This window comes from Panthera uncia, assembly GCF_023721935.1.
Source record: "Panthera uncia isolate 11264 chromosome B2 unlocalized genomic scaffold, Puncia_PCG_1.0 HiC_scaffold_24, whole genome shotgun sequence".
In the NCBI taxonomy this organism is placed as follows: domain Eukaryota; kingdom Metazoa; phylum Chordata; class Mammalia; order Carnivora; family Felidae; genus Panthera; species Panthera uncia.
In genome coordinates, this window is record NW_026057580.1 from 91,577,869 (window position 1) to 91,591,074 (window position 13,206).

Sequence of the window (13,206 nt, forward strand, 5' to 3'; positions counted from 1 at the left end):
CTTCCTGGTTAAGAAATGGTTGCTAAACATCAGTTCAAGCACAAGGATTCAAACTCAGCTGGGGCCCCAAACAGGATGTGCGTTAAGCACATAATTAAAAACTTAATTGCTTTCCCAAACCATCTAAGTGTTATTTATTATTTTCCCAGACTTTTCTGCCTTTTGGTCTCCTGATGTATCGAAAATGACATTTAAAACCCTGAAGATTATGGCTGATTTTGTTCCCATACCAAAGGCATCTGAAAAGGCGCTCACTTAGGGTCAGTCAGGCAGAGAGACCTCTGTTCTTCTCCCTTCCCTGAGAATAGGCATGGAGCTGATGAAAGGCTGCGTGAAATGAAGTTTTGCTTCTCTTCAGAAGTTTCCAACAGACTGACTCGCTTTAGCAAGTTTGGGAAATTCTGAAGGTCTTCACAGAGGAGAGGAACAGTCAATGAATATAAATGCTGACGTTTTCAAAATTACTTCTAGATAAATTCTGGGGACCTATACTTCTCTTTTTTTTTTTAAGAAAAAGCCAGTGATAAATTACACTGCAAACACTGGACTCAAAATGTCTATCACAGTTTTACCTTAGACTTATCTTAAGAATGGCTTTTGTCTAAGGGCAAAGAGGGGAAACTGAGGAAAAAGGGTCAAGTCCTTCCTGGGCCCTTATACGATTTAAACACATGTGCCATGGGGGCCAGAATACTTTGATTAAAATCAATGAACTGAATGAATGTGGGTGAGCAACTGGTCCCATTTGAAGAAGGAAATACAATTTCTAGAAGAAAATACAAGCTTTTAATCCTTCCTGAGTAGCAGGACTTGACCCACTAAAGAAACTAGACACAGAGGATTTCTAAGAGGTTTGAGGGTCAGGCACCCACTGGACTTGGCAATCAACCTGTTTTAATGCCCCAAGAACTAGAAACTACTAAGAGCCATGCAATGTCAGTTGTAGTCCAGCACCACCCCAACATCTCCAAGGCTGCCTAAGTACCACCATTTCCCCCAACCAGATGCTTACATTTCCAAACACAGCCCATATAGACAACACCTCTAGTGCAAAGTTTCTCAACCCTCGTACTACTGGTATTTTAGACGGGATAATCTTTGATGTGAGGGGCAGGGGAAGGGGAGGAAGCTTTGCAGGACACTGCAGGATGGTTAGCAGCATTCTAGGACATACCGTATATGCTAACAGCACCACCACCACCACCACCCACACCCAGAGCGAAGATGATCAAGATGTTTCTTCAGGGGCACCTGGGTGTCTCAGTCAGCTAAGCGCCCAACTTCGGCTCAGGTCATGATCTGCCGGTTCATGAGTTCAAGTCCCACATCGGGCTCTGTGCTGACAGCTGAGAGCCTGGAGCCTGCTTCGGATTCTGTCTCTCTCTCTCTGTCTCTCTCTCTTTCCCCCTCCCCCATTCACACTGTTTCTCTTTCTCTCAAAAAATAAACATTAAAATAAATAAATAAATAAATAAATAAATAAATAAAATGTCTTCAGGCATGGCCAAATGTCCCTGGAAGGGAGGGGAGATGGGGGCAAAATTACCCTTGGTTTTAAAAAAAAAAATCACAGCTCTAGTGGCTCCAAATCAATGGTGACCTTCCCCCTTGCTTCCCCTCTGAGCCCGGCTCCTGCAGGAGGGTGCTGGATAGCAGGCCATCTTCTTCTGCTATGTGTCTGTTTATGTCCCCCATGTCTTCCAACTGATGCACTGGTTTTTTTTTTTGTTTTTTTCCAGTAGACCTTAATGCTGCAAGGGAGATAGGAGACGGACACAACAGGAAAGGTGGGTCCACGTCTGCTACACTGGGACTGGAAGCCACAGACCATGCCTCACAAACTTCTCTGTGGTCATGTTTGGTAGAATGGCTGGGGTATAAGTAATATTCAAAGACTGCCTGAATTTCTGAAGAAGTAGAAGAATTCTCCAATTCTGCCTAATCGGAGCAACGAAATTCATGAGGAAGTAATAAGCAGTAACCAAAGGACTGTATTGGCTTTAATTTCAGGAACTTTTGAGGCCTGTTATTAAAATATCAACTTTCCCATAATTCTACACCCATATATTCAGTAGGGCTCCATTAATATTAAGAGTGAGACTCTAACTCACCTGACAGCTGATTTAAACAGAAGACAGGAACTGGGAATTTATCAAACAAAAAGTAATTCCCATTCACAAATTTAAAAAACCTATCATTCCCTCCCTCAGAACCTGTATTCATATTTCAGACTCAAATGTAACTAGCTTGGTGATCTGTTTCCCAGTTGATGGGAGATTAGTAGAACTTCTGAGGGAACAGGAAGTTGTCACGAGAGTCTCCTAACTGGCCTATGGATGGCCTTCCAAGTGTTGAGCCCACAAAACCAGTCGCTGACACAGCTGTGACACTAACATTTCTATAATGCAAATATGATCATGTAACTTCTTTGAATGCCTCAGTTTCCCCAGGATAAACTCCAGCCCCCTTGGCACGAAAGACCAGCAGGTCTCCAGGACCTCACAGCTGTCTTTCTCACCACACTCCGGCAGCACAGCCTGCTACGGGTCTATCTGGAAGCCTCCTCTCTGGCCTTACGGACGGCTGTGGTCGGTGGTGTTTCCCTGAACTTGGTTCTCCTCACATGATCAGTGTCGAACACGCTGCCGCCACTCCCTGGAAGAATCTTCTCCCCTCACCTGGCTACTTTCCCTAAGCCTCTTCTATTTCTACTTTCCATCCAATTTCCTCAGAAATTCTCCACAGTGCCCATCCCTGCCATCACATCCATCCTTCCATACTGACCAGCTGTGTGCACAGCTGACATTGTTAGGAAAGAGTAGGGGTAACGGAAGAAAAGCCTGCCTTACGAAGCACAGACTCCTTCCCCCCATGCCATGGTAAATAAAAGCAACCGCTTAAACTCCTGATCTTTTGGGGCACCTGGGTGCCTCAGTCAGGTATGTGTCCAACTTTGGCTTAGGTCACGATCTCGCGGTTCCTGAGTTCGAGCTCCACATCAGGCTCTGTGCTATCAGCGGGGAGCCTGGAGCCGGCTTTGGATTCTGTGTCTCCCTCTCTTTCTGCCCCTTTCCCGCTTGCAGTGTCTCTCTCAGAAATAAACATTAAAAAAAAAAAAAATTGAACTCTTGATCTATTATACGTCAGACATTATTCTCAGGGCCTTTACCCATAGGAAGTAGCCAGATGAGGGGAGGAGAAGATTCTTCCAAAGAGTGGCACAGCATATACAACACACAGGAACTGGTCTAATCTCACAACAACCCTGTTATCATGTCAATTTTATAGGTGCGGACTCCGATTTCTACAAGGGAGTAACTTGTTGAACTAGAAGCCTAATCCCCACACCATGACCTCCTACAGCATCAGCACCCTAAGTAGGTGACTTCTCACTTCCGAGCAGCCAGGAAGCACGAGGCTAGGGTCGCCTGATGACGGGAAAGGGCTGGTACCACGAGGAGAGAAGACAGGCAGGGAGGACAGGAGGTGACATTGTGTGGAGACAGTGTGCCACTCTTCCCTTAGGAACAAGAGTTTGGAACTAAATGGTGGCGCATTCATCCAGAAAAACAGCTGAATGCTAACAAGGGAGGAAAGAGAATAAAGGGTTTTATGGGACAAGTGGCTCAAGGAGACGTCTGTGCCCCAGCATGTGGAGCAGGGGGCACCGTCAATGACATCTCATCTCAAACTGTAACTGCACGGTAACTACCTTAGAAAGAGGCCCATTTCTAACCCCACACATCACTGTTCTTATTTTCTCAAAATTAAGGCCTCAGCGTACCCGTTCATTTTTGGTTTCATTTTTAATACATAGCAAAACAGTACCAGTGCAGGATACTGGCCGGTAAATGAAGGCAGAAATGACAGTTTATAATTCAGATTTAAGGGAATGGAAATCCGTTTTAAAATATAATAATTTACAAAAAGTAATAAATACATAAATCCTAAAACATTAAAGGGAAATTAATATTTCTTTATTTATATTACATAATAATCCTCAGTATAAAATACGGTAAACATTTCGTAATGGCACAGTTGGTGAATTACCAACTTGATTACAGAACAGTTTGCCATGACTCTGAGGAATCCAGCCTCTTCCCTTTTGTCAACTCCCTCAATTCCTGTTCATTGACTACCTGCGTCCCTCAGAGGCTTCCTAAAATTGCTCTGTAGAAGAGATGATGGTTGGTTCACTAGCTCTTTGCTCCCATCTGCGTCCCCACTGTCACCCTTAACGCCTCAGAGCACCTTGCCTTGACAAGGTGAGGACACCCTCATCAAGTGTGCTATTTACTCACCCTGCTTCCTCTTTGTTTTTTTTATTTTTCCTCAACTTTGGCTACTAACAGGAAAAACAACAACAACAGTTCTTATAAAACAACAGTTCTTATGTTAATAAGATGTTAAGCTGCATCTGCTTTTTTTTTTTTTAAACAAAGCTTTATTCCACAGAAAACTGTGATCCAGCATTGTTTTGTACTCCTTAGAAAACATCAGAGGGGTGTGTGTGTGTGCATGTAATAACAAGTATATGAATGAATATATAAATGTATAGACGAAAATCTAGTGGTTCTACCAATAGTTTGAAGAACATGGACAGGCTAAGTCCTTAGACCAGAAAAGCATTTAGTATGTAGAGAGTATTCTCATTATTTGTAAGAATTTAAAATCTTTTCCTGAATATCTGCAAATATTTTACATTAAAAAAATCACATATACTAGATTTGATTATCACCATTATCAAAATGGCGCAGTTTAAAAACTCTGGGTATTTGGTCAAATTTGGTGTTTAATATAAAATGTTTGGACCGTGGCTATTGCTATTTTAGAAGGCAAATAGTAAGAAACAGATTTTGTTTATGGAAAAGTAAAAGCAGAGATTCAATTTATAAAGGAACTTAAGTTTCGCTGAAATTTTTAAAAGCTAAAAACCATCCCGATTTGGTACACGTAATTAATTAAAAGACCCAGTTCACTTAGACTGTCTGCCATACACTGATTTTGATCATGATGGGTCTTACTTGAAGACTTCTGAACTTCAAATCCCATGGCAACTTGCTCCTAATCACAATGTCAGTTGAGGAACATTGCAATATGTCACTTTCTCCAGACACCACCCCCCATCTTACTCTTAATTGTTGATTTTTTCCATTTCCTCTGTGTTCAAGGAGTAGTGAGTGTAGCTTTGGGAGGTAATTTGTTGATTTCAACATTTATAACGCACCTAGCACTCTGTTTTACTTTCCTTCCCAAAAGTTATCTTACTCCACTCTTTTTCCTTTAGACAGTCCCCAGAGGATGCTGGGAAAAGGAAGAAGCTGCTTTTTAGCTTCCACTTTGTAGTGCCCTGGAGAGTGACAGAAGGTGCACAAGCTGGTTATCGGAGCAGGTCAGTCAGTTCTGTAAAAAGTGGATTCCATGCAACAATGTTTTATTTTCCTTTTCTTTTTTTTAATATGAAATTTATTGTCAAATTGGTTTCCATACAACACCCAGTGCTCATCCCAAAAGGTGCCCTCCTCAATGCCCATCACCCACTTTCCCCTCCCTCCCACCCCCCATCAACCCTCAGTTTATTCTCAGTTTTTAAGAGTCTCGTGGTTTGCCTCCTTCCCTCTCTGTAACTTTTTTTCCCCCTTCCCCTCCCCCATGGTCTTCTGTTAAGTTTCTCAAGATCCACATAAGAGTGAAAACATATGGTATCTGTCTTTCTCTGTGTGACTTATTTCACTTAGCATAACGTTCTCCAGTTCCATCCACGTTGCTACAAAAGGCCATATTTCATTCTTTCTCATTGCCAAGTAGTATCCCATTGTATAAACCACATCTTCTTTATCCATTCATCGGCTGATGGACATTTAGGCTCTTTCCGTAATTTGGCTATTGTTGAAAGTGCTGCTATGAACATTGGGGTACAAGTGCCCCTATGCATCAGCACTCCTGTATCCCTTGGGTAAATTCCTAGCAGTGCTATTGCTGGGTCATAGCGTAGATCAATTTTTAATTTTTTGAGGAACCTCCACACTGTTTTCCAGAGTGGCTGCACCAGTTTGCATTCCCACCAACAGTGCAAGAGGGTTCCTGTTTCTCCACACCCTCTCCAGCATCTATAGTCTCCCAAGAATGTGTTCTTGAAAATTGCACAACATGTTTGTCTGTTTCTTAAAATCCACATTTACATAACCCTGGAGTCCTGTATGCTGACCTCAAATTGCAGAAGTAATTTTCCTTTCTGTTCTATGCTTCACAGGAATGGCCAAAACTCTACGTTTTACCAAACTAATAAGAGATAGTTTTATCTTACATTGATACCTTTTCATCATACCAGTAATGAAACCCTCTCAACCTTCTTCCTGTCCCACTACAGACATGTCCCAGGCTATAACCAGCTTTCCTGTGGCACCTGCAAGGAGGCACAGTAATTTAGGGGTAATTACACGGAAGTCACTTAAATTTTTTATGCTTGAAACAACAGTTCTTACTAAACATTTTGGCAAAGTCAAGTTGCCCAGTCTGGATCACTGGGGCTATAAAGCTGCTATAAAGGGTCAATTGCTTCTTTCAAGGAAAAGAATTTCTGCTGAGCTATCTCTCCACATGTTTTTTATGACTTCTCAAAGCTTTAAATGTCCACTTCCACATGAGGGATTTGTAACCAAGTATTAGAGGAGCTCTCCATCTTTTGTTGTAAATTTCTGGGAGAGCCTGACAGCTGGGGTCCTGAGTTAGAGCAGAAGATAAAGTTAAAAAACTTGACCTAGTTTCAAAAGGGACATTAACTATTTCTCCAACCCAAAACCAATGTAATATTTTCAGGTATTTGCCTTCAGAACGTGGGCCTGAAACGTCTCAGTAGTTTCAGGGAACTAAAATTGTCTGTGTATGTAAGAAACTCTTGTACAAAACGTCTTACATCTTTCACTTAAAAAAAACAAGTAAACATCATCTGATGGGGCGCCTGGGTGGCTCAGGTGGTTGAGCGCCTGGGTGGCTCAGTTGGTTGATGCCTCTTGATTTAGGCTCAGGTCATGATCTCATAGTTCATGGGATTGAGCCCCATGTTGGGCTGTGTACTGACAGTGCAGAGCCTGTGGGATTCTCTCTCTCCCTCTCTCTCTGCCCCTCCCTGCCCTGTGTGCATTCTCTCTCTCTCTCTCTCTCAAAATAAACATTAAAATATATATTAAAATCCCCAACAATCTGAGGTTTCCTTTTTTATATATCCCAGCCCATGATCATTCAGCCTTTTCTCTCCCACCCACTAGCCCCAGACATTATACTGTCCTCAGTGAGTAGCACCAGTAATGCCATAATGAAGTTGGGGGACGGAGAGAAGTAAAAATGTCAAATGTATATTCAAAATACAAATTTTTACCTTATAACCTAATTTATATGCATGACCAGACTCTAAGAGGCTTATGACCCTGTGGCAAGTGACCAGGAAATAAGAGCATTCAAATAGTGTAGGGTTTTCTCCTATTAAATAGAGTCGGGCTTAGCAGCCTACTCGACATATTGGGCAAGCAGCCTTGGCTCAACCAGCCTCACCATTCTGTCTCCATCTTCAGCATCCAGACCGGTCTCACCACTGCCAGTCTTTCCCCTTCAATTCCTTGGATCTGTCAGATTAGTTGCCTGAAAAATCAGCTCTAGTTGCTCATCGTTCCCCTGCTTAAACACCTTAGTTGCCAGATTAAGGCCACTGCGAGGTATTTCTATCTACTTTTCAAGAACCATGTCCGAACACTCCCCCAGATGGCCCGTTTTTACAGAATGACTGCATGTGTTACTTCTTTAACATGCCCTCGTGATTTCCTTCCCTCTCCTTTTCTTTCCTTGCTTTTACTTTTGCTCTTCTTTCTAGGGGGTTTCTCTCTTCAATCATCTGTCAGATCTTCTAAATACTTCAAGAGCCAACGCCAATGTCTTCGTCCTCCATAAAGTCTACCCTGATTTTCCCACTCAGAAGTGCTTGTCCTTTCTCTAAGCCACAAACACGCTGAAGACACTCCTCTGACAGTGTTACCAAAGGAGGGGAGTTACCAGACTCAGATCTGTCTACCCTGTGAAAGGCTCTGGGCGTAGCTGAAGCTCAAGAAGCTTACCATATTGCAATGACCTGGCCTCCAGTATTTGGGTCATTTTTAGCAATGCTGGGGCAAGGGTATAGATTTCAAAAGGTAATAAATTAGACAATAAATAGTAACTAATAAATTAGACAACAGAGCATACAAAAGCTGCAATCCCAAAATTCAGACATAACCACTGTAAATATTTTAGTGTCTGTTCTTGTAGATTTTTTTTTTCTTTTTTTAACGTTTATTTATTTTTGAGACAGAGAGAGACAGAGCATGAATGGGGGATGGTCAGAGAAAGGGAGACACAGAATCTGAAACAGGCTCCAGGCTCTGAGCTGTCAGCACAGAGCCCGACGCGGGGCTCAAACTCACGGACCGCAAGATCATGACCTGAGCTGAAGTCGGCCGCTTAACCGACTGAGCCACCCAGGCGCCCCTAGATTTTTTTGAAGTATGTGTGTTTATGTGTAGAATACAAAAAAAAATGGGATCTTCATATCATATTTTGGAACATGTTTTATGTTCTGGACCTATTTCCTCATCAGCTATGTTTCTAAAACACCCTTATTAATGGTTGCACAATACTGAACTATAGGAAAACACCATGATTTATGTAGTATATTTACATTGTTTCCAATTTTCCAATGTTGTAAACAAGGCTGCCCCCAGAGTTACACAAATATTATCAACGTATATAGGACACATGCCTAGAGTGGAACTTCTGCATCTTTGGTTGGAAACACAGAGAGCCCCTTTCACTACAACTTCAGAGACAGTAGCAATTTATTCACCAGACCATTCATTTACCAAGTGCCTGCTGTGTGCCAAGCATTCTTCAAGACTCTTCCATCCAGTGGATGTAGATACATGGTACAGGAAAGAATAGATTGATAAATAAGATCCACCTTATGCAAAAAATACTGGGGGTGGGATAGGAGATGTTAGGTAGTGGGGGGGGAGGGGTCAGAAAAGGCCTTCCTGAGGAAGTAGGAGCGCAGGTCCAGTCATTCCAAAAGCCAAGAAACAGTGTTTCAGACAGAGATGGAGGGATTAGTATACAGGTGCAAAGGTCCTGAGGCCAGAGTGAGCAATGAGTATGAAGAGAATGAAAAGAAAGTCAACTGGGTGACACCATGGTAAGAAAGAAGAAAAGCAGGTACTGTTGCTGGTAATAAGGATTTTACATTAAAATCAATGAAGAGCCATTGGGACAGAAAAAGTTTTAAGCAGAGGAGTGCCAGGATGTGATCCATAATTTTAAAAGGTCACTCTGGCTGCTGTGTAAAGCCTGGCTGGCCGGGGGGGGGGGGGGGGGGGGGGCCTGTGGCACACACGGAAGGGCCAGCGCAGAAGCAGCCACTGAAGTTCTAATGTGGGGACAGCAAATGTTTTTTGGACCATGAATGGTAGTGCAGGTGGACATAGAAGGCAGATGGGATATACTTTGAAGGTAGTACCAACAGCGCTTACTGATAGATTAGATGTGGGGGAGACAGAAAGGCAGAACCAGGCATTGGGTGGAACATTTATTGAGACAGACCTGATGGAGGACCAAACAGGTTTGAGGAAAAGAATGAACACCTCCTGTTTGGAAGATGTAACGCAAGGTGAAATTTGTATCAACGTGGTAAGTAGAGATGTGACTTGTTTCTCTGGATTTTACACAATTTAAACTATTCTATATATATTGCTTTCTATACAACATTTTATTCTAAAATTTTAGTAATTACTTCTATGTCAAAAAAAAACCCTGTAGATATTTCAAACATGCTTAGTTATTTTCATCTTGCACATTCAAGTTATTCCAATACCTCGCCATACTTTTATACATAAATTGTAGATTAAAGAGGAATCATTAAGCCAAAGATAAGAACAGCTTTTTGTTTGTTTGTTTGTTTGTTTGTTTGTTTTTAGAGAGAATGAGAGCATGCATGAGCAGGGGATAGGGGCAGAGGGAGAGAGAAGGAATCTTAAATAGGCTCCACACTCAGTACTGAGCCCCACACAGGGCTGGATCCCACGATCCGGGGATCATGACCCCAAACTGAAATCAAGAGTTGGATGTCAACCAACTGAGCTACCCAGATGCCCCAAAGGTACGAACAGTTCTAAGGCTTTGATACTAAGCATCAATTTGAGCATCAAAATAAGTAGAGAAAAGCATTAAAATCCATAGAATTAAATATCCCTGAATTCACAATGATATAAACAATTAAGAAAGAAAGAAAATCTCCTTACAGTAAAAGCCAACTAATAAATGTAGATGGAACAATGAATTAGAAAGTCACTATTTGCGGGGTGCCTGTGTGGCTCAGTCGGTTAACTGTCCTACTCTTGATTTCGGCTCAGGTCACCATGATCCTGGGGTTGTGGGATTGAGCCCTGCACCGGGCTCTGTGCTGAACATGGAGCCTGCTTAAGATATTCTCTCTCTCTCTCTCTCTCTCTCTCTCTCTCTCTCTCTCTCCCTGTCCCTCCCTCCCTCCCTCCACTGCTCATATTCTCTCCCTTTCTCTCTCTAAAAAGAAAAGAAAAAGAAAAAGGAAGTCACTATTTGGCAACTAACATTTTTTTTCTTAATTTCTTTTTGAAAGAGAGAGAGAGACAGAGCACGAGTGGGGGAGGAGCAGAGAGAGAGGGAGAAACAGAATCCGAAGCAGGCTCCAGGCTCTGAGCTGTCAGCACAGAGCCCGACGCGGGGCTCGAACTCCCAAACTGCGAGATCGTGACCTGAGCCGAAGTCGGACACTCAACGACTGAGCTACCCAGGCACCCCTTGGCAACTAACATGTTAACTGATGAGAATCACTGATACTGAAACTAACGAGTGAATATATGAGGAAGAACAGAATATTTACATAGTCCCGGAGGATACTTGATTATCTAACAAAAATTAGTAACTTCATAGTGGAGAAACCTGGCAGACATCACCTTGACAGAGTGACAGAGGATAATATCACTAGGATTGGGACAAACCGAAATGTGCCTCCTGAAATGATACACTGAGGGCAAAAAGTCACTTCTGTGGCACTCCTGTCCGAAGTATATAACCTCAATTTAATCATGAGGAAACACATCAGACAACTGTACCCAAACTGAGAGGTGTCTTACAAAGTAACTCAATACTTCAGAAACGTCAACATCATGAACTACAAAGGCAGGCTCTGAGGAAGTATTAAAAAATAAAAAGACACAACAGCTAAGTGCAGTGCATGATTTTGGACTGTCTTTTGCTATAAAGGACATCACTGGGCTGAATGGTGCAATGTGAATAAGGTCTGTAGATTAGACAATGGTATTGCATTAATTGTTATAATTTCTTAATTTTGATAAATGTAATATAGTAATTTAAAAGACTGGGAGGGAAAGAAAAATAAATCTCCCAAAATGTTAACATTTGGGGAATCTGGATGAAGGGAACATGGGAATTGTTTGTAATTTCTTGTAACTTTTCAGCTTTTCTGTAGGTTAGACACTATATGGAATAAAAAATAAAATAAACCAAGGTCACTGAATCCCTATTCATTATTGATATTTTAAAAAATGACTTTTGACTTTGTAACTTTTCTCTGATGATTAATGATGTTGAACATCTTTTCATGTGTCTACTGGCCATTTGTAGGTCTTCTTTGGAAAAATGTCTATAAACAGGTCCTCTATTTTTTAATTAGATTGTTTATTTATTTTGGTTTTTTGGTTGCAGAAGTTTAAACTTATTTTTGATATTAACCCCTTATTGGATATATTGTTTGCAAATATCTTCTTCCGTTCAGTAGGTTGCCTTTTCATTCTGTTGATGGCTTCCATCACAGAAATTCTGTATGATCCACATATTCCACTACTGAGTTATTTATTCAAAGAAAATGAAAACAGTAATTTGAGAAGATATATGCACCCTTATGTTTACTGCAGTATTTACAAGACCCAAGATACAGAGCAACCTAAGTGTCCACCCACAAATGAATGGATAAAGAAGATGTTTTATATATATATATATGTATATGTATATATGTATACATGTATATATGTATACATGTATATATATGTATATATGTATATGTATATACATATGCATATATGTATATGTATATGTTTTATATATATGTGTGTGTATAGTATATCTATGTATACATGTATATATATGTATACATGTATATATGTATATGTATATACATATGTATATATGTATATGTATATGTTTTATATATATGTGTGTGTGTGTATAGTGTATCTATGTATACATATAGATATATGTATACATATACATGTGTATGTATATGTATACATATACATATACATATCTATATGTATACATAGATACACTATACACACACACACATACACACACACACACACACACACACACACAAAATGGAATATTATCTAGCCATAAAAAAGAATGACATCTTGCCATCTGTGACAACATAGAGGGACCTCAAAGGTATTATGCTACGTGAGAGAAGTCAAAGACCAGTAGCATATGATTTCACTTATACGTGGAATTTAAAAAAACAAACAAAAAACAAAAATAGGCCCATAAATACAGAGAACAAACTGGTGGTTGCTGGGGGAGGGGCTGGGGGCTGGGCAAAATGGGTAAAGGGAGTGGGAGGTACAGACTTCCGGTCATGGAATAAATCACAGGGATGAAAGGTACCACAGAGGGAATACAGTCAGTGGTATTGTGACAGTGCTGTGTGGTGACAGATGATATCCACATTGCAGTGAACATAGCATAACATAACAGAGTTGCCAAAACTAAAGGAACATTGCAGGTCAACTATACTTCAATAAAATAATAAAAACGGTCAAAAGGAAATATGAAAGCTGAGCAAAGAGCAACTTGAGAGGGAAAGTAGTTGGCCCCGGGTGGCAAAAGGAAATAGAATCTATCAATCTGGAGCAGAGGAGATGCTGAGGAAGTTCAGGGAATTTCAGGAAGCAATCTCCCCACACCATGCGTCAACTGACTGGAGATTCTTATTCTCAGCTCAAGCTAAACCTTGAAAGATCCATCCTTGGTAGGTCAGCATTGCTCTCCCAGGACCAGGATGAACCTCATACTTGGAAGCTCAAACCATATTAAAAAATCTGGCACTGGCACTGTCGTTGAACACAAAACCAA

General features: G+C 41.2%; 1 protein-coding gene across 5 annotated transcripts in view; it reads right to left on the reverse strand.

The window, feature by feature from the left end:
• MAP7 (microtubule associated protein 7) overlaps positions 1 to 13,206 on the reverse strand; it is a 187,589-nt gene that overhangs the window by 103,971 nt on the left and 70,412 nt on the right. The window lies entirely within an intron of this gene.